The following is a 23,233-nucleotide window of genomic DNA, read 5'->3' as shown; positions in this document are numbered from 1 at the left end:
CGTGATTTCACACAATTATTCTACATAATTCTTTCACCAATATTAAATTACTCCCAAACAAAAAAGTTACTTCTGAAAATTATTCCTATTCTCTCATCTAGCAATGACCCATCTCTGCATCTAACAAACCATTTTATGTTGATACTTTGCATATCTTAAAATAGACTTCAATCAGAATTCTAAATTACAAATCTGTAAAATATTATTAATTTTCACAAAGATAACAGTGGTCCACTCAAGGGTACTGTGTAAAATTCTGGGCTTCAAGATCCTTAAAATAGTCTATCAAATAGTCTATCAAATAGTCTATCAAATAGTCTATCAAATAGTCTATCAAATATCTTTGTTACCAAAGAAAGCAGATTTTGTGCAAAAAGTAATGGATTCTGCATAGGTAATACCTTCAGGGCTACTACAACAAATTTTGAAAATAAATATTACTAATTATTAAGTATTTTCCCTCTTTGAAATGGCAAATTTCATGTTAACATCACAAACTCTACACAGCTCTGTGAGATAACTGAAATACACAGAATATTACAGAAGGTTAAAAACAAAAACAATACGTGGAGTGAGGACAAAAGCTTGTGTCACCAAGTTCGATGTGGACGTCAGACGGGGAAAGCACCGCGCAGGCCTCGGGAGCTGGCCGCCCCGGGCTCCTTGTGTGTGACTAACTGCTCTCATGAACTGCAATTACACGTGCAGCGAAAGGTCCCAGGGAAGAAAGGCATTGACCCAGAGAAAATGAAAAATCCCAAGGCCTCTTCGAGGGCCATCTGTGGACACACTTAAATAATTATATTACAAGCCCAGCTCTTTTCCCATGCAGCTCGTGAATGCACCCGCAGAGCAACAGGTGTGTGGGGCAGTTTATCACGCCATGAGTAAGAGCACAGCAACCAACTGCAGTAAAAGGAAAACCAACTGTCATATTAGTACACATTTTATCAGTATAGTTAGATAATGATGGAAATGCTATCTCTTATGATCAAAAGCTACCCTCATTTTTATAATTCGTAGACACTTATTAATATATGCACATGTTGCATGAACATATAATTTGAAGAATCAAATAGGAATGTACCACTTGTCCCAGAAGTAACAATTCCCTAACACCATGCCTGTGTCCCAGTCGGGAAACAACAAAACTCAATTATTTGAAATGATAGTTCAGGATAATTTTGGTTTTTCACTTTTAGTCTTCTTTTAATGTTGTTACAATCTATTTTATTTTAAAGTGTTTGATTAACATTTAATACTTAGATTTTAAAGATTTATTTCTTTCTATTGGGAAGGCAGATATACAGAGAGGAGCAGAAACAGAGAGGAAGATCTTCTGTCTGCTGATTCACTCCCCAAGTGACCACAACGACTGGGGCTGAGCCGACTCGAAGCCAGGAGTCAGGAGCCTCTTCCGGGTCTCCCACACTGGAGTTAAATGGGAAGCTGGGCTGCTGGGATACAAACCAGCATCTACAAGGGCTCCCCAGCACATGCAAGGTGAGAACTTAGCCACTAGGCTACTGCACTGGGCCCAATACTTATGTACTTTTTCCTGGATATGATATAGTATTTTCCAACAAGTACCCAGTATAACCAACCAAATCAAGTAATTAACCTTTCCATTTCTTTATCTTAGCTTATTCATCCTCTCTTTTGTTTGTTTTCAATTTATCCTTTTTTTAAAAAAAATATTTTGGTTTTTGCATGTGAGAGTTACAGAGGTCAGGGAAGGACAAAGAGAGAGAGAGATCTTCCATCTGCTGGCTCATAATCTATGTGACTAAAACAGTTAGCATTGGGTCTGGCCAAGGTCAGGAGCCAGCAGTTTCATCCTGGACTTCCGTGTGAGTGACAGGGGCCAAATGTTTGCAATTTGTTTTAAAAAACTGAACCATGGGCCCAGAGCAGTAGCCTAGCAGCTGAAGTCCTCGCCTTGAACATGCCAGGATCCCATATGGGTGCCAGTTCTAATCCCAGTGGCCCCGTTTTCCATCCAGCTCCCTGCTTGTGGCCTGGGAAAGCAGTCGAGGGTGGCCCAGAGACTTGGGACCCTGTACCCATGTGGGAGACCCAAGGAGGCTCCTGGCTTTGGATCAGCTCAGCTCCGGCCACTATGGCCACTTGAGGACTGAATAAACAGACAAGATCTTTCTCTCTGTCTCTCTTCCTCCTCTGTATATCTGACTTTCCTAAATAAATAAATTTTTAAAAATTGAGCTGTAAGAATTCTATATCTTGTAGAGCGCTGTATCTATTGAGTCTTGACTGCTCCCCTTTAATGCATCTCCTTGCTGATGTGTCTGCGACAGCAGCAAAAAATGGGCCAAGCAGTTGGGCAGCCACTGCCACGAGGGAGAACCACAAGAAGTCCCTTGTTCTTAGCTTTAATCTGGAGCAGCCATGGCCATTGTGTCACTGTGGGAGCGAACCAGTAAATGGAAGATTTTTCTCTCTCTTCCTCTCCTTCTGTAACTCTGCATTTCAAACAAATAAATAAACCTTTAAAAAAAAGGTTCACAGTTAGATTTGAACCCTTTGTAATGCTGTATAGTTTCCTGTCCTTATTAATAATCTCCTAATAAATAATGAGGTCCCCACCTGCTCACATCTACCGGAACACTTGCCACATGTCCACATCATTCTAAACCTCCAGCAGACACACTCGAGATCAGCAAGCCTTGAGGACATCACAGAGGAGAACTGCGCTGCTCACTGTCCCTCTTAGAGAACATTCTGGAGGGAGACTTCACTGTAATTCCTTCTCCCCTCGCTGTAGAGCGTATGGATTAGACTCCTGGATCAACCAGTCCCACGTGATAGCCTGCATTTCTAAACCAACTTGAGATTCAGTCCCAGAGGATGACTGCAACACCTCCAAGGAAGAGGAACGCCCTGCCAAGCCAACCAAGACTCCGACCCCTTTCTAAAAGAATAAATACAGTGTGCGCACACACATGGCCTCCAGCCCTCACCACCATCAAGCTAAAATGACTGCGGAATAACTTCACTATTCAGGTTGCTGCTCTAGTGTAGGTACTGTAAGAAGTACCTATGCTAATACCCATGCCATAACTTTAACCCCGATAACTGTATGTAACACAGTGGATGCTATGACATATCCCCTTTCTTTCAGGGCACATGCCTATGACAACCCCCCTCTGAGAGCCTCACTGTGGTACACTCCATTCCCAGAGCTCTCCTGGTTTTACAGTATCTCCATATTAGAAATATCCACTTTAAATCTCACTCTTAGGGCTCAACAGGGATGGGAAATCGTGATAAGAACCTTCAAGGCCCAACAAATGTCTATTGATGCATTGTATTCATGATCTTTCAGAATCACCAGGCATCAGACATCCTTACAGCCTAGCAAGGTGGATCATGTCCATCATTTTATGGAAAGTGTTACTCCTGGGTTAACACCTGCCCGCAGATGGAAGGAAATCTGAAGAACAATATTAGGATCGTAGATAGCTGAAGAACAGATGGCCCCAAGTCCTGGATGGCTACAGTTCTCCTGACCTGCTTTAGCATCCTCCCACACATGAACACAAGTTGATATCTCTTTAATTTCTACTTGGATTTTTGTGGTACTATTCCTGTTTGGGCTCCATATTCTCAACTTTCTTTGTGGCTTATGTCTTCTCAACCAGAGGCTTTGAAACTCCAGATGGTCCTGCAGATGTTACCTTGAAAGCAAGCTCTCTTTCAGGGACCTCGGAGCAGACCTCCAAACACTGGTTGTTCTCTTCAACACCGACCCCCTCCAGCTGGAAGTAGCCGCGTGGATGTCACCTCTTTTCCCTAAAGACAGCAACGATTGCCTCTTCATAGGAGATAATGATAGAGACAGATTTCCAGCTGGGCAGACACAGACCAGGGGGTTGGTCCCCCACACCATCTGGACATGAGTCTATGGGGACTTAAAACTCTAACAATCGGTTTCTGTAAAGAGTTTCCATGATTAGAAACTTCATAGTGCCAAATTTACGACTTTCACAAACCAGACTCTCCCAACTCCCTGATGGGCTTACGCTGAAGATTCCATTTGTGTCTCCCCTTACCAATCACAAAGATTTCCCCTGTACAGCCTGTGAAAAACTAAACAATCAACACTCTGCTGTTTTCACTAAATTTCCTTTACTTTGCTCACTCTATCTTGTTCACGCTACTCATTCTTCAAGGATGTGAGACAGGATCCAATAGAGGAAAGGAACTGTACTCTAAACGAGCTGTTAGCACTTCAAAAAATCAGTGGAAAAAAATCTACAACATTTCTTGGGTCAACACAGAAACCTGAGCAACTGGAACTGCGGATGCCTGCAACCTTGAATTTCAAGAGCTATTCCAGTCAACTTACGTGGAGTACACTACAATCCTCCAAAGCCATTAGCATAATTATTCATGTTATTGTACAGAAATGAAGCCAGAGGACTAGGAGAACCAACCGTACCACTTTCAAAAACATGTAAATGTGGATCTAGGATGTTTATATCAGGCATGATTTATTCAAAGTCTACTTTTCTGTTACTAGGCTATACCAATTAATACAAGTCATCCAAAAAAAGCATCACAATGCACAATGGGTATCCTAAATAACCTAGATGTAATTTAAAATTTTGGCCCTTAATACTTTGAATTTCAGACTGAGATTCAGTCAGCCTAAACAAACTCAATGGAAACAGAGCCCAAGATCAGCAGGGAAGCTGTGTGTGTGGAGGCCATGAGCCCACAATGCTGGCAAGTTGCAAGGCTGAACATCACTACATTTTTATTTCAAAAAGATATTTAACAGCTTCTATAATACTTCCTGAATCAAATCAGCGTTCATAAAATAATTCATAAGATATCAAACTATATCACAGAAATGTGAAATTTTAAGAAAATATAAGATAGAAGGTCACAAAAATGTTGATGGGAAAATTAAACAGAGAAATGAATTTTCTTTGGTACAAAATTTTTTTTGCAATTTTTTTTGTAATATTTTCCACAACCCTTTGCAAGACCCCTCATGTGTGTGGATGTCAAGCGTTTCACACCAAAATAAATGGCCTTAACTGTTGTACCAAATGCCTCTCCCTAAAATAAATTTGCCTTTTAATTCTGCTTTTTCACAGACCTGCCAAATTCCCCTCATCTGGGCTGCATTCCCTGCAGACACTTCATGATCAGAGCTGCAAATGTAACATTCTTACGAAAATTCTAAGAAACTTGTAGTAATTGTTGCAAGGATTCAAAGCGCATGTGGTGTAGCACTGCCTCAGAGGACAGCTGAAGGTAACAGGTGTTGCACGAGAGAAGGTTCTCACACAGGATCTAAAGGTCATGTAGTTCTCATACTGGCAAACGGGAAGTGGCAGCCTTGCTCATCAGGCAGCAGTATCAGCAAACACCGAAATGCAAATCACCCAGGTCATGGCAGTGCAGCAAGGAAACAGCAAAGGAGTCTTTGCAGCAGGTGAGGGAGTGGTGGGGCACACAGAGGGCAGAGCCAAGGGATGCGGGACATGCCTTGCACACAACGTGTTCCACAATCAGCCAAGACTGAACAGACTTCACAAAGCAGGAGGAACCCTGGCAGTCTAATTTGGCTAATGGGAAAGACATCTTAATTTTTAAGAGAAGTGATGCAATACATCTTAAGGCTTAGGCAGAATAATCAGAATTAGGAAGAATGCAATTAGAAATTGCACAAGGCAAGGTATTAGAAAGAAACATCAGGGTCTTAATGGTTGATACCAATTAAAGTCCTAGGGCCTGGGACGATGGCTCAATGGCTAAATCCTCACATCACAAGTGTTGCAGGGAATTCAACACGGAACACGGCAGCAACCTCATTTGTTGTCCCACACGAAAGAAGAATTTTCACGCAGACAACTCTAGTTTTCAAAACAGGATTTATTTAGGACAAGGGGGGAAAAGGCTCCTGCCCTATTGACAGCAGGGGACTCCGAGGGAGGAAAGACCCCAAGGAAAGACCCCAATCTAAGAGAGAAGGGGAGAAATCTCCTGCCATAGTGGCAGGAGGTGGCTCCAAGAAAGGGAAAGTTCCAAGGTAATGGTGGAAAATGGTGTCTTTCATGCACCATCTGGAGGAATCTCTCAAAGAACAAATGAAAAAGACACCCATTCACAATGGCAGCACCGTCCATCGCCTCTTCCAGAGCTAACAGACATCAGACTGAATCATTTTCACTTAATTTATTTATTTAATTTGAAAGGCAGGATTACATAGAAGAGGAGAGACACAGAGAGAAGTCTTCCATTACTGGTTCAGTTCCCAAATAGCTGCAATGGCCAGAGCTGAGCCAATCGGTAGTCAGGAACCCAGGGATGCTTCTGGGTCTCCCGCCAGATGCAGATGCTCAAGGACTGAGCCGTCCTCCACTGCTTTCACAGGCCATAGCAGGGGGCTGGATGAACAGCCAGGACACAAACTGGTGCCCATTTGGGATGCTGGTGCTGCAAGGCATTGGATTTGCCTATTGAGCTGCCATGCAAGATCCACATTGTCAGTTTCTTGATTTACATTTTTGGTTTCTGCCTTTGTAATTAATCCAAGTTCTTTGCTTAGCTCTTATTCATTTGTGAAGGCCAAATATTGTGATTAATTCTTTACCTACTAATGAAAAATAACGTTCTGATTTTTCACTTAATTTACATTTTAGTTTTCGTTATTTTTCCACTGCACAGAAATGTTAAATTTTTGCTATAAAACCAGTCATTTTATGCTTTAAGTTTTCTGTTATCTACTGATTTTGAATTTTTTGTGTGTACTCTTTATGTGGCAATTGAGTGTATGGTATGATATGAAAATTAATTTGCATTTTCCTGGAACCAATTTTCTTCTTCATCATTCTCTTAAAAACCCATTCATATCACTCTTTTACCTTACTTCCTTCATAATGAGTATATACTTAATATGCAAAAATTTTATGCACACAATTTACATGTATGTGTAAATGCACTCATCATTGCTCATTTAATTCTATAAGTTATTTTTAGTTTATATTGACATTTGTGGCATTTTTTTCAATATAAATTAGAGTTTACTGAAAGGATCAAAAGCTTGCTTTCAGGGAGTTTTCTTCTGTCTGTCCAACCGGTATTAACTATTTCCTTCAGAAGAACTATTAGTATAAAATTCCTGTCAAAGGTAGAAAGCAATGCACAACGACCTCCTACAACTTTGCTGCATGCAAACGAGCTGGGATGCTAACTGCATCGCACTCTCGGTGTGATTCTGCATGAGCCTGTTACTAACAAGCCCGTTCAAATAATGCAGGACACAATAACGAAAATGATTAAAAACAGGGCAGTGTCCACCAAAGCATTCAGAATCTTCTAATTTGTTTCTAACCATTTAGGCCTGTGGAGTGTTTTAATTCCATATTCTCATTAGCACTGAAAGGAATGGGCTTTCAGAAGAGCTATGTAGAAGGCCTGCTGTTAATCTACTTGCCCTAAGATTTTAACCCGAATTTTGAAAACTAGCCTTTAGGCTATGCCTGGAACGCATTGCAAAATGAGTACGCAAATATTGCTTCAAGCCCTTCAGTTGTTAGAGATGATGATGACGGAGACAGGGAAGGAAAGATAGAGAGGCAGAGAGAGACCCACAAAGTTAGCCCGATGCCCACCTTGAATTGTTGGACTCAGCAACTGCGAGTGAACTGCTGGAGCTCCACGCACTGGGGAGGAAGCACAGCTTCTCACGGGCACGCATGAGAAGGGATATCACGGCGAGGCCAAGACGTGTTATGGAACACAATGGAAACCTCGCTAAGCTCAACGAAAACAAGTTACAGCTCTTGCATCCACATTTGCATTATACTTTTTATCTTTTTGGTAAAACATGCACAGTCAAACCTGCTATAGAAAGATGAAACCTGCCCCTACATGATTTACTCACGACATAAAAAGCCCAAACTACAAAATCTTGGTTTTCACTTTTTTTTAATATAGTTTTAAAGCAAGATTTATTAGAAATGTTGAGAGAAGGAGTTCCTGTCCTAGTAACGGGAGGGATTTTGAGACAGAAAAGATCCGTACCTCCTGCCACTATGGAGAAACACCAGAGACCTCTGCCAATGGCAGGAGGAAAAGTGGGAAAGAACGACTGTATTGATGGTGGGGAAAGCATCTTTTAAAGGTTCACCTCCAAGATGCTTCTCCATAAACAAAGCAGAATTCCTGGTTTCCACAGTACCTGGCCCTGGGACAAAAGGACCAGAAAGTTGTCACCAGCCAACTTCCGTGGTCCCTTTCTAATGATGAAGAGACCAGCCTGAGGCCAGAGACAGAATCAGGCTGAGGCTTCAGGTGGGGAATTGGTATGTCAAAGTCACTCTTGTCTCTTGGGGAAGCACGTTCTTGATATACTAAAATATGTTAAAATATGTTCTCTGATGAATCCAAGACATGGTGGGTAAAATACCCTTTTATATTTGAGAAAAAAATGATGACTCGGGGACCCAGAACACCCTAACTGTCTACTACCCAGTCTGACTCCTCTCTCATTCCACCCCCAGAAGAAGGAACCCTAACTGCTGTGAATGGGAAATGGGACGGCTGTTCACTTTGCCCTGAGTTTTCATCAATGTTTTCTACAGACTTATGCATGACAGTAGCTATTATCTGAGTTTCTTTTGTTAGTTTCGATTTGTGCAAAGATTGTTTACATTTTTCAAAGGAACTGTGTAGCCATAAAAAAAAAAAAAACAGCTCTCTTAAAAACCTACTGTGTGTGTGTCGGAGGCGGGGTGGGGTGGGGGTGGTTGGCTTAGTGTCTCAGACGGTGCCTAGCGTACTGACACTCCCTCTGGCAAGGCCTGGCAATGTCTCAGTTTCCTGCTAGCACACATCCCAGAGGACATCAGACCAGTGGGTCATGTGCCACGGTTCTGGCTCTTGGCTTTAGTCTCACCCGGCCACAACTATTGCTGCCACGTTAAGGGTGAACCAGCAAATCCATTTTCATTCTCTCTCTCTCTCATAATATATAAGGAAAACATATTTTCAAAACCTCCTTGGGTTGTGATCCTTTGCTATAACTCAGTATAACATAATCAAGTGTGGGAATGGAGTCCAATTAGGAAAAATTTGAAAACCTTGCTTTAGAATTTAATTAGAGGCTAAAATATTGTGAATATTTGAATTATTAATTAGGAATATACAGTTCCAAAGGTCAGCTAAGCAAGACATGTCATTCAGAATTCCTCACAAATTTTGCTATAATATATTCAGATGGCTCACAGCAGGCCATCAAGGGAAAAAACAAACCTGTAAGCCTGTATACACACACACACACACACACACACACACACACACACACACACACACACACACACACACACACATCTCTCTTCTACTACAGAGGTCAGGATAATGACTGAGACAGTTCCTGCAGCCATGTTCTTGGCAAATTCTTACACAATAGAAACAAAGTGAGACACACAGGGTGGTCTGAATAACCTGCAAATGAAAGACATTTTTCATCTCAGAAAAACATTTGCACAAGCTGTGTAAATCAAATATCCCATCTTTTTTAGGAGGAATACAGTTAAATTATTAATCACTCCAGTCTAGAACAAATGGCATCAAAACTGTTTCTAAGGGCTAAATGGTTTCACTGAGGAACATTCCAAACTGAAACGCCTTACACTGGAGTATTGGTCAGCACCTGTTCCTGTGGTCCACTCTGCCACCATCAAGGTTTCCTAGGCTGCCAATTGTGGTTGTTTATTTTCATCAAGTACTAATCACCAGAATAACAAAAGCAAAGAAGCCAGGAGAGAATCATTTACAAAGTCCTTCACTTTACTGTACTGGGAATCCAAGTAAAGAGAGAAAAGCAGGAACTAGACTTTCCCATAGAAACTTCTTAATATTCTGTAGTGGTTCAGAAACGGCACAGGAAATGCAGTGACATACCGCAGAGAGAGGACTTGGACTTAGATAACATAAGTCCACTGGCAGCTGGAGACCAGAACACAGGGACCCTTGACCACTCACTGCACCTGATGGTGGAATGCCAACACCAGCGACCTGCTTGAGGGCCACCTAAGCAACTGGAAGTAGATGCCAGCTTTCTATGGAGCAAGGATTACCTAGGGTCTCCTGAAGCCAGGACAGCTGACTCTGCCAGAGCCTTCTTTTCCTTCCTAAGACATCAAGGCCAACCAGCCAAAACAAAGGAGTGGGAAGAAAGAATCCTGATACATCAGACTACATGCACAGAATCCAAACCCAGATATTTTTCGAGACACACTCTGACTTCTAGGTTTTAACACTGTTCGGTTGCCTTCCTGACCTCTGAGGAAAGGTATTTCTTGATGTTGGTCTCTCAGGCAGAAAGAGACTTTTCAGAATGCCAAGAGGTTATGAATTTCTTCAACCCATCTAACACACTGCAATAAATAATGACCACCTCTTTCTTCCCCTGACACTTCATCTTACAGTAGTCTTTCACAAACAATTTGCTTCATTGCCCACTGAGAGAAGTGTGGCTATAGCACACATTGTACAAAGGCAGGATAGGTTTGGGGATGGGCAGGGGATCAGAGGCTGCAGGAGTTTGAAGGGAGGGGCTTCTCCAGGATGCTGAGATGACTAGATGCTATTGCTGTGGTAGATACAAGATTGTGCATGTACAGAATCACGAAACAAAAGGTGAGCCTAACGGACAGTTATTTCACATCAACTGTGTCAAGATACGAAACAACCTTGAAACAGTAAGTAGAAATTCTAAGATTAAAGTTAGATGGGATAGCACGTAATCACTCCACTATGGCTGATACGCACTGTTTTTCCTGCCACAAGGGCACAGGTTAATCATTCTGAAATTATTATTAATGCACTACACACTTAAACAATTAAGGAAATTAATGGTAAGTGTTGGGATCCAGGTTTCCCAAGGTTAAAATGTTGTAAATGAGCTAAAATAAAATTCTAGAATAATCTGTGTAGTGCTAATTAGAGTTTTAAACCTATGTTTTAAACCTATGTTTTAAACCTAAGTTTCTACAGAATAAAGGAAGGCGTGTTGAAGGGAAGAGAAGGTGAGGGGAGAGAGGGGAGGGAAAGAAAGAAGAGAAGGGAGAGGGAGGAGAGCGGAGGGGAGGGAAGGGAAATGGGGAGAAGTACAGAGATAACAATAGGTCAACAGTACACAATATCTGAATTAAATAATTCCCCATAGATAAAGAAGGTACAATCTGAGCCATGAATTCTATGATTCAATAATTAGAACTCACACTGTAAAATGAGTATCCAAGTCCACACCAGCATTCAAATAAAGAAATAACTGAGGGAGAATGATTTATGCAAATCTGCCCCCATTCTCAGGTGTGAACACTTCCTTCCCAAGAGTTGAGTATGCAAACAGCAGGAAAAAGTAGCTTTTTGTGTGGAGCAACCTGACAAGCCCTCAGCCTTAAAATGAATATAATGTTTCTTAGTCATGCACTTTTTGATCATAATGGACGTTTCTCTTCTTTTCCATTCTAGAAGGGAACAGCAGCACCATCCCCACATTGATGGTGGGGTGTCCCCTGGACGGGAACTATGCTGCTTCGTGTACCAAGAACTGCCATCAGGACTACCATGCAGAAGCAAACATACCTACAACTCCCAGATGAGAGCATGGAGTTTGCCTCAAAGTTATGCATGTTGGTTATGCAGTGTTTGTGCTTACCTGAAATTCATCATAAAAAATTTAGATACCTTTTCACAATAATTTACTTTGAAAAACGCATTCAAATTTTCACATCTTCAGTGATGCAATTCATGTCAGGAGAAAAATCGCTAATTCCCTTAATGCTTCATTTTATACTCAACTCCATGAATGCAGGAGTCAAGAAGAAGCATCGTTTTGCAATAAATGTCAAAAACATGCTTTATCTAAATACAGTACTGACAAAACTTAGTTATAGATCATTTATACCCTTCCATGGCCAAAGTAATCCATGGGCTTCCTCAAATTGCTTTTGTCTATAAAATAAACTCAATTTGCTTTAGCACATAAAGCACAAATTTAAAACAATATTTCATAAATCTGTCACTGAAAATTAAGGTAATCTTTAATTTACAAATACTGCCACCACTACATGAGCTTTACGTTGCCCAGGCTCGAAAAGTGAATTAGACAACAGAAAGCTGGTTCTCAACCTTAGCTTCAAGTAAAGGTAAGATTGCTAAGAAATAAGCCCATTATTAAATGTTGCTAAAGATTTCCTATTGCACTCACATGGTTCCAGTCTACTGATTCCAAAAAAATACACATCACTTTCTGTGCTAAACCCACGGCATCTCCTGAAGTTTCTCTAGAAATAACAGTTCATCCCCCAAGTACTCTACAGTGAGGCAGAAATATAAAATGGATAGTAGATAAACGTTGAGAGAATCATTCAATCCTGTTTTACGCCACTGTCAAATGCTCTCTTTAGAACGCTTCTCAAAGAGAAAGGGTAAAGTCTAGAGTAAATGATACAGAGCAACGTAAAAATACGCCAAGTGATTATCTGTTAAAAATGCTGGTAAAGGAAAGAGAAAATTCCTATTCTTAGAAAAACACACCTGTCCCTTCACATTCCTTCAAATGAGTTTCTCGTGCAGTAAAACTAAATAGGAAAATGAAGCTGGTACTCCCACAAGCAGGTTAAAACTCCAGGGCCTTCACAGCAGAAAGACAGGACACTCAGACAGCTGCCTCCGTTTCTTTTTCAGAATATCTTCCTTTCATTTATGCTCAAATTGTCCAAAATAATGCATACAACAATACATTAAAGCCTCTATTAAAAATCCTGACATTCTAAAAACAAACCAGTTACAAGTTATTATGGAAAATGTTATAAACAGAAAATATCAATAACATTTCCATTTCAAAAAATGTCTTGGGGACCTTCCAAACATTCTAGGCGCTTATGACTTTATACTATCTAAAAATTGTGACTTAACGGTTAATTGGGCAAGTAGACTTACCTGTGTTTTGTTTTGATTTTTATATGTTTAGAACAAATATTTCAAGAACAAGGCTTCATTTCATATTCTCTCAAAGATTTAGCTCCACAAAAACGAGAAATTCAAATAAATTGTAAGTAACATTCAAAGAAAAATAATTGAATAGGAAAAGAGTAATAACTTATACTAGACAGATGGCGGGAAAAAGGTCCTTCAAGATCAATTAGTCTGTTTTTTGGGTTTACTTTTTTTTTTGGTATTTTTTTTTCATCCAGCACACTGGTTCCTTTAATTTCTGACTGATCTATAAAAATTATCAGTGGTCAATAGGATAAATTAGTAAAATCCAATAAAAAGACAGTGTGTGATTAATATCTGTCATTATAAAATGTGACTGAGTTAAAATCAATAGGACTTTTACTCGCAGTAGTATCTCTCTTGCCTTAATCGCTCATTCATAGTTCATTGAGAATATGCTAGTTGAGGAACTGAGATAGCTCTGAGAAATGTTGAATCTCCAAGCAAAACAATTTTCCCAATTGTGTGTGGCAGATCCAGGGGCATAAGTTGAATATGAGACGGGATCCAGTGATGCAGTGACTCCTCTCAGCCACACAGCCACTCATGAAAAGGGTACAACATCATATGTATTGGGAGTTGTTGATCTCAATGACAATTTTAACCAGAAACTGTTTATTAAAAAAATGTTAAGTCCCAAAAACTTATTACCGGGAGTTTGGGGGATCGAGGCATCAGAACATGTGTTATCATGGAGCACAATGCAATTCACACTTTCTAAGTCAACCTGTCTTTTGCTAACTTTCCCATATCCCCTGCTCACTGCTCACTTGCTGAGACATTTGTTTTTAGGGAGGAGATTATAAATGGCTCTTTTCCCACGAGTCCTCCAGCATCCAACATCTGAACTCATGTGCGCTAGCCTCCGTTTCACTAATTTAACAGTCACTGCCATTCTCAGCCTTTACAGAGAACTTTTCCTCTCAAACATGTACTAAGAGAAAAACACGGCTGATTTCAAGAGACACTGTAGTAGACAGAAGAAGGAAAACAGCATTCGCTGAAACCCAAAAATGTCACACAGTGTCCTCAGTACTTCAAATACAATATGTTTAATTCTGACAAGCACCATGAGAAATGCTTACTAATCATTGTCACATTTTAGAAACCAAGGTTCACAGATGTTAGGTAACTTGCCCAGACACCAATTACTAGTTAACAATGAAATACAGATTTGAAACACAAATTCATATCCATGTTTTCCCCCAAAAAATATGATGCATAGAGAGAGATAGGATAATCTCAGGTTCCAAAAGTAAAGGTACCACACCTTGTAGTAAATAAGCTGGATCTAACATGTTCATGTAATTACATTCAGGGTTTGAGGAAATTCTGTAGTTTGATGTCCCATTAATTCTATTTATATTAATGTTCAATTTCCTTTATTTTTGTTTCTTTGCTACCAACATCTCTCTTTATTATGGATACAATTCAGGGATATTCTGTAATATCAGGAATTAATTCAAGTATAAATTTAGGAAACAATAGTCTCCTTGAAGCTTTCACCTATTTCCCTTTTAATTTACTAAATTAATTTACTGAAGACAGATTAAAATAGCTTAACAGTACATAATTTTAGCATTATAATGACATCATTTCTTATGCTTTTCCCTCTAAAATGGGAGCTGTTTAATTCATAAAACTGTGTAATAAAATAGGAGTTTCTGGCTGTGTCCTGGGTTTCATTATTATACAGGATTTTTTTAACAGCTATTCTGCAAATCAAGCAGGAGACTAATAGCAGTCAACTTTGTTCTCTTAGATCATATGATTAGCAGTTCATAGCAAACCATGATCTATCCTTATTTTCATTAATACCATAGGTTTATTTGGCTTCTCCTTATCTTCACCCACAGTATAAGCTCTATAAAAAGCAAGGTATTATGTTTTGTTCCAAGAAAAGTTTCTAGCCTCACAAGCAAGAAGGGACGAGGAGAACAACAGACAGAACACAGAGCGTGTGATCAGAAATGATAGAATCCCGCCCCCGAGGGCTGGAAGTGTCTGACATTCTCTCCTGCAGAAGCCTCTCTGGCACATCAGGAAGTGGAATAAGAGAGAAGTCACAACACTTATCCGTAGGTGGCTCATCCATAATTGCCAAGTCAGAACACAGGTCGCAGAAAACAGCTGTCCTGACCCGCAGGGCTGTGTTTCAATGACACTTAGCGTGCAGATAATGAGAAAATTCAAAAGAGTTCTGCTGAAGCAGTGCTAGCTCTACCTCTTACACACACAAATCTAGAAGACTAGAGAAAATGGGTAATGAGAACTTTTAAATATGTTTTTAAAATTATTTGAGAGAGAGTTTCCAATAAGTCACTGGTTCACTTCTGGAATGCTCACAAAGCTAGGGCTGGACTGAAACAGCCAGAACTCACCAGCTCAGCACCGGGTGGCAGTGCCCAGTGACTTGGGCCATCACTGCTGCCTCACCAGTGTCCACATGAGCAGGAAGCTGTAATAAGAAACTAGAGTGAGGTCAGTCAGTCTGATGAAAATTACAGGCATCAGAATCAGTGTTTCAACTGCTATGCCAAACTTCCTGATTCCTAGAAGCATTTGTGAACATATGCTGGAAAATAGGAGTTGGTATTGCAGTGTAATGCGTAAACTGCTTGCAATGTGGATGTACTGTACCGGGGTGCTGGGTTTCAGTCCTGTCTCCACTTCTCATCCAGCCTTCTCCCAGTGGGTGTCCTGGGGAGCAGCAGAATATAGTACAAGTGACAGTCCTGTCATCATCGTGGAGGCCCTGGATGGAGTTTTGGGCTCCTGACCTACTCTTGGTCCAACTCCAGCTGCTGTGTGAACTTTGGGTATCATGAGGCAACAGATAACTCTCTCTCTCACGGTCTCATGCGAGTGTGAACATGTGTGCCCTGCCTTGCAAATGAATGAACCAAAGATGTTACCAAATCAAATTCTTTACCTATTTTCCAACTTAAGTCAGCATTCATTGATAACCTAGGTAACAACTTCTTGGACCCAGAGCTGCGGTAAATACAAAGCCTGACCACAACTGGGCATGTACAGTTGGAACTGATGACCCAGTTAAGGAAACAGGGAAGTACACAGATAGCATAATCCCGAGTCTGGGATGGAGAGTGGACCACTACCAGGAGTGGTACACGGTCACTGCGGGATGAAGCAGGAGAGAACAGACTGCCTTTTCATTATGCATCAGAATACTTGTGTAAAAGGTCAAAATTTGGAATTGTGATAGGTAAAAAAAATATAAAAACTCCTGAAATCTTGCTCTCTCCGTTGATTTGGGACTTTCTCAGCTAACCTTAACACAATGAGTCAACGGTGGCGCTTCCTCTCCCAGACATGCTGAGAGCTGTCTGAATTTGACTTCCAGCACACTGTGGAGAGCCCCTCCCAATTGGCTTCCACCGGCCACAGGGTCAGGAAAGTCACTTAAGACCCGTTCTACCTGCTTGAGTTACAAAGTACTCTCTCGCTTTTTATTCGTAAATAATCCAACACGCTATACTTCACAAATAGAAAAAGGCAATTCTATTCAGCAACACTGTTCTCCAAAACATTAGTAATCTACGAAAGTTCACTAATAATGTACTACATTTGAATTTATTTCTACATTTTGATTCCTGAATGTTTAAATCTTGCTTTATCAAAAGGCTAAAATAAAGGGGAAAAAACGGAACGACTTTGTTTAAATATCAGAAAAGGCGCAATCCCTCATCTCACCTGAACATGAAATGAACCATGTTACCATTGCAGGGTAGAGTACCCACTTAAGCTTTCTTAGAATTTCAGTACGTGTCTGTTCTGGGCTACAGTTCTGAAAGAATACCCAATGGATGAAGCTTTCACTTTCCTAGTTGAAAGCTCTTTTTCTTTTCTTTTCTTTTTTCCCCTCAGAGAAGGAAATGGTGCCAATCAAGTGTGATTTTTCTAGAACAAGCAGGTGATTTAGGAAGAGACAAATGCATATCATTTGTAGCACGTTGAGATTTACATAATTCCCGTAACCCTTCCACCACAACCTTAGATCCAACAGTACATAGAAATCCCAAGGAAAAAAAAAGCTGAATGAGAGCTTTGATTAAAACAAGATCCGAGAAAGACAATTGTTACGACTGACAAAGTAGTAGACACATTAGCAATCACTCGTTCTTTCTGCACACATGTCATCTATCTTATCCTTCACAGAATGCACATGAAGAGAAATAATTATTAGCCAAGTGCATGTCAGACCTCTGACATTAATGGAATCCAGTTGAGAAGACATGTCGGGGTAGCTTTTGTAGCACAGCTCAAGCTACTGCTTTGGAATTCCACATCTCACACAGAAATGCCAATTCCAACCCCGGCCACACTACTTCTGCTCCAGTTTTCTGATAACGGGTACCTGGAAGGCAGCTGGAGATGGCCCTGGTACTTAGGGGCCAGCTGCCAACGTGGGAGACCTGGGTAGAACTCCTGGCTTCTGGCTTCAGCCTAGCCCAAACCCGGCTGCTGTGGACATCTGGGTTGTGAACCACTAGAAGGAAGAGCTCTCTTTCTCTCCGTGTCTCCCCTTCTATCTCTCTGTCATTGTGTCATCCAAACTAAAAAAGAAAAAGTCGAAAAGATGAGATATCAATAAATACGTAGTGCTGTATTCAAACACACCTTAGCAAAAATGATCGGGTTGAGCTAAGCCGGGAAGGTCCTGTTGTGGAGAGCTGGGGAGACTCGGAGCAAGAGTGGCCTCCAGACAGCCCGGAGAAGAGCAGGAGGGAAGCAGACACCACACTTCCATCAGCCACCGGGACCTCACAAGGATGCAGACACCAGGTACCTGGCCTCAATGTAAGGGATTACACTAGATGGTAAACGCTAAGTGCTCCTTGCCTTCCAGAAATGGAAAAGCATGTATTTGCCATATATAAATTACTCTAATTTTGACTGAACCTGTGAAGGCCTCAGTTAATTATCTCTCATTGAACAGATCCAGGAATTAAGAGATCAAATGTTACAGAATATGCCAAAATTCACAGAGCTACTAAATGAAGTCATGGTGCTGCCAACACAAGCACTGCAGGAATGAAAACTATTATCTTCATTTAAAATATTTTAAAATAAATTAAAAGTCAGATAAAACAATATTCTGGTTCAAACAAACATCAAATTATTGCAAGTTCTTCCTATTTTCTTCATTGAAATTAGTGTATCTTATATGATGGCTTTTTGGGGGAAATGGAAAGCAAGCTACAATATTTATTTTTCAGGAATAATGTCCTACTCAAAACCACCAGAAGTGGTAAGTCAACACGAGACAATACTGTGCTGCTACATCAAAACGATAAAAAAAAATTTTGAGTAATTTCATGAGTCATTTATAAATGCTGCTGAATAAATGACTAGCAATTCAAGCAAACTGCAGTCAACATATGTTATGAAAAAATTACCAAATGCTTAAGAAAGGAAACATTCAATATTATGTCCATCTATTTATAGCATGTGCCTTTGTGTAAGTTCATAGCAATCCGTGTGCACGTGAGCTGCCTGTAGTATTTGATAATCTAAATTATTTGTAACATACTATATCTCATATGTTCTCTCTGGAAGCGTTATTTGGTTCTTTTCAACACATTGAACTGGAAAAATTACTAGAAAGCAGTGAATTAAAGAACTCCGTTGGAGAAAAATGTGGAGAAAATATTCATGAAAATAATTTTATTTTGATCACCTTTGAATAAGGGTTCCAAAAGTAGCAGTTTGTTCTCTTAAATTTCAAGATTTATTTGTAACTAAGATAAAAATTGTATCTTAACCTAAGGCACGTTCTCATATTTAAGGCAAAGTATGCTATAATTTTCTAGAAGTGTCAAGTATTTTAGGATAGAAAATAAATTCATTCTTAATTTAAATTTAAAACCAATTTCAGTGGGCCCAGCACAGTAGCCTAGTAGCAAAAGTCCTCACCTTGCATGTGCCAGGATCCCATATGTGCACCGATTTTAATCCCAGCAGCCCCACTCCCCATCCAGCTCCCTCCTTGTGGCCTGGGAAAGCAGCAAAGGATGGCCCAACGCCTTGGGACCCTGCACCCGTGTGGGAGACCCGGAAGAAGCTCCTGGCTTTGGATGAGCTCAGCTCTGACCATTGTGGTTACTTGGGGAGTAAACCAGTGGATGGAAGATATTCCTCTCTGTCTCTCCTCCTCTCTGCAAATCTGCCTTTCCAATAAAGATAAACACATCTTTTTTGTTTTAAAGATGCTTTCCCCCTTACCAGAGTTTCTTTCCCCAGATGACTTTATCTTTCAAACGAGTCTGATCCTCGCGACACTGTAAGTCTACACGGTGCTGCTCTGTAACACAGGATTCCTGCTGACAAGGCTGAGCTGCCCAAAGCTGAATATCATGTCTTACTGGACTTTCCCCTTGGGCATTGCTTGTTACAGGATTATTAAAGAATGAAAATAACTCACAGTTCGTCACAGCCGATCTGCAAGGTTTCAGATATCTACACATGGGTCAACAACACGTCCCAAAATGTGCATTTACTTGGAATCTTTAAGAAAAGAAATGGTAATCTATCAAATTCTCCATCCTTGCTTTCCCAACATATCTTCCCTATTCCCTCTCAGGGCGAAAGACCTAGTGAGTTTGGGCACACCTTCTTGGGGAAGGGCCTAACTTTGAATGTGTGATGTAAGGACCCATTTTCTTTAATTCAGTAGAAATATTCATTTCTATCACATCACCACAGTGGAGCAAATGGAAGGCTCCCTGAAGACAAGCCCTCAGAACTTGTACATGCAAAGCATAACCAGCTTCCCATCGGGCTTTTCTATCCCGTGTTGTTGCTGCAGAAGTTACAGGAGCAGCGGCTGGCAAGCCTACTTCATCGGAGTTCAAACGTTTGTGAAACCCACGCATTATATTCCAACACATGCTTCAATGTATACTTAGAGTTACACATACATACTTATATTTACACCTAGGAATTATTAATTCAACAACTTTATCAATGACTTCAGAAAACATTTAATCATTGAGGATATTCCTCCAGCTGGGATCTTCTGAACCTAGTATAAATTCATCTTCAGTTCCTGAACACATTTTGGGTCAAAATACTCTTGCTTTTTAAATACTAACACAGCTTATTCTCCCTTTTGAAAGCAGAGATTTCACAGGGACCCTTTACACGAGCTAACCACAGCCAGCTTTGCCAACCCCCAAAGTAAGACGATCATGAGCAGAATCCAAAAAAAATATTTCCCCTCTATAGTAGACACTGCTCCTTTCCTAGCTGATTTCTTGACTTGTAAGAAATAGGTCTATCTTGTTGTTTTTAAAAGATTTATTTATTTTGATTAGGAAGTCGAATATACAGAGAGAACGGGAGAGAGAGAGGAAGATCTTCCATCCGTTAACCCGAGTGGCAGCAACAGCCGGTGTGTGCTGATCTGGAGCCAGGAGCCTGGAGCCTCTTCCAAGTCGCCCGTGTGGGCACAGGGTCCCAAGGCTCTCAGCCGTCCTCGACTGCTTTCCCAGGCCACAAGCAAAAAGCTGGATAGGAAGCAAGGGGCCGCTGAGATTAGAACCTGCACCCACATAGGATCCTGGTGCATGCAAGGTAAGGACGTGAGCCACTAGGCTACCATGCAGGGCCCTATATCTTCTGAAAAAAATAGTATTAATTCAGCATCCTAATGAATTCAGAACCCTAGCGAATTCAGAAAATGATTTTGGATCAACTGCTGAAACACATCTTACTAGAAAAAGTGAAACCAATTTGTCAGTAATGTTGTTGCAGGTGGTGTCAAATACTGTCTCCTTAAAGTAAGCAAATGTATTTGCTTAAAAGTCAGAGAGATGGATCCAGACAGTGTGAGTCAGCGGGTTCTGCTGCCACTTCCAATGACCTCATTTATACCAGCCTTAATTATTCCACTTCTAATCCACCTTCCTACTAACGGGCCTGGGAGGCACCAAGAAGCTTGTCCGAGAATTTCTGTCCCTGCCACCCATGTGGGAGACCAACATGAAGCACAGCCTCAGCCTGGAACCATCTTGACTAATGTGAGAATCTGGGGTGTGGAGGCTCCTCTGCTCTCCCGCCTGTGCTGTCCATCTCTCTTATTCTGTTTTCTGCTTTTAAACATATAAGTAAAAATGTTTTAAAGTTCTTGGGAAAACATAATTACAAAATACTTAATATTTTATTGAAATACCATATACATATCAAGAAATGCACACAGGTGTACAGATAAGTGAGATTTTTTTCCTATCATCGGATAACATTCTTATATAACAAACAACAAAATGAAGAACAAATCATTACTGAAAAACAGTGAGAGTGATAACGGTAACAGATATTTCTTGAAAAAACCCTAAGCCAACCTACCACACTTTGTTTGGTAAATACCAGGACAAATACACCTAACTTCATAAACAGGTGTACAAATTTTTGTGAATAGTTTCGACCATGGTTCTTAAATGAAGTTTTAAAACAACTTCTAAATGAACTGTTTTTAAAATAACTCTTTTCTAACTTGTTCTCTTTAAGTATCTCCGTTAAGGACACTCCCTAATTTGCTCCACTTACATATTCTTAATTCATTGTATTCTATTCTGTCCTATACTCAATTCTTAAATTTATAAATACCTATCCTTTGTGCTCAATATTCTGGGCAACTAAACCAAAAGTAAAATAATTTGTTTTTCCTGGCCAAAGATGGAAAAGGTCAGGAAATTTTCAAAAATGGCAAAAACAAACAAACAAACAAAAACAAAAACCTTCCTGTTGGGATGAAGTATCGCTCCTTCGCACTGGAGGAGCAGGAAGGAGTTTACACTCTCTTGGTTATAGATCAGCATAATTTTTCTTCTGAGTAGGTCAACAGGCATCCTTGAAAGAGTTGTGAACTTCTGGGATTTCAATGATTCTCAAATGCCATAATAACTTCCCTATTTCAAGCTTTATAAATTACTTTTTCCTTTACACAATTTTTAGGAAATAAAATTCTGTTACATTGCTGTCATTTTAAATTCTAGTGAGTGTTACTCAGTATCAACACATGAAGCTTAAATTAAAGATAATGCCTGCTTATCTCAAAATGTTATTCAGAAATGTCCAAGGGCACATATAGTGCTGGAAGCAATTTCTTTCCAAGAAAAAGAAAACACCCAAACAGGTACACAAAAGTCCACACATGACACTGCTCTGGGCCCGAACACTAACAGTGGGAGACTGATGACAGAAAGCTACGCATGGCTTATTTTTCTTACTTTCTCAATGAAGCAGAAAAGCTGTGTGTCTGTTTAAGTGGTGCTGTCTTGGATGCAGTGAGGACTATGTAGAATCTGTGATGGAGATATTACGAGTGAGACAAAGTGTCGAGATAGGACTCTGATTTCCACTGTCACTGTCTCCACAGAACTACCACATGCTGCAAGGCAGATACTTCTAAGCAACATAGCATAAAACCAAGCAAGACTACTCAGCTGTAACCTTTTTTAAATAGCTCAAGTTGCAAACTCCACACTCTTGAATCTCTTTGGGTTTTTATAATTGTAAACAGTTAAAATTGCAAATATTACTACTAATGGAAATTATCATTTTAAGGTAGTACATGTCTCTTGGTTTTGAAAGAAGAAAGTCAAAAGCAGGGGTGGCATTTTGGTGAAACTGGGAAAGCTATCACTTGCCAACTCAGCATCCTACATGGGGGTTGGTTCAAGACCCAGACGCCCTATTTCTGACCCAGTTTCCTGCTAATGCACCTGGGAAAGCAATAGAAGCTGATCCAGGTGCATGGGGCACTGTACTCAATGTAGGAGTCCCAGAAAGGCTCCTGGCTCCTTTCTCAGGGTCCCTGGCTTCTGGCTCCTGGCTACTGTCTGCTGGCCCCTGGCTCCTGGCTCCTAGCTCCTGGTGCCTGGCTCCTGACTCCTGGCTCCTGTTTGCTCTACCCTGGTCCCTGGCTCCTGGTGCCTGGCTCCTGACTCCTGGCTCCTGTTTGCTCTACCCTGGACCCTGGCTCCTGGTGCCTGGCCCCTGTCGCAGAAAGGCTCCTGGCTCCTTTCTCAGGGTCCCTGGCTTCTGGCTCCTGGCTACTATCTGCTGGCCCCTGGCTCCTAGCTGCTAGCTCCTGGCTCCCTGGCTCCCTGGCTCCCTGGCTCCTGGAGCCTGGCCCCTATCTTCTGGCCCCTACTTCCTGGTTCCT

At 40.8% G+C, this 23,233-nt stretch overlaps 1 long non-coding RNA gene across 3 annotated transcripts in view; it reads right to left on the bottom strand.

The window, feature by feature from the left end:
- Window positions 1–13,230: 13,230 nt before the first annotated feature.
- Window positions 13,231–23,233, bottom strand: part of LOC121145835 — a 152,103-nt gene continuing 142,100 nt past the window's right edge. For 2 of the 3 annotated variants that reach the window (XR_005882088.1, XR_005882089.1), the window contains exons 3-4: window positions 19,490–19,572; window positions 14,741–15,502 (exon numbers count right to left, since the gene is read on the bottom strand). This is a non-coding gene — a long non-coding RNA (uncharacterized LOC121145835). Of the gene's footprint in view, window positions 13,271–14,740; window positions 15,503–19,489; window positions 19,573–23,233 lie in introns of those variants that run through there. The other variant, XR_005882090.1, reaches the window with a different exon arrangement.

The sequence above is a fragment of the Ochotona curzoniae genome, unplaced genomic scaffold (genome assembly GCF_017591425.1).
Source record: "Ochotona curzoniae isolate NIBS_2020 unplaced genomic scaffold, NIBS_Ocur_1.0 scaffold_3835, whole genome shotgun sequence".
Lineage (NCBI taxonomy): Eukaryota > Metazoa > Chordata > Mammalia > Lagomorpha > Ochotonidae > Ochotona > Ochotona curzoniae.
The sequence above is the reverse complement of the archived record's forward strand: the minus strand, read 5'-3'. Positions and strand labels throughout refer to the sequence as shown.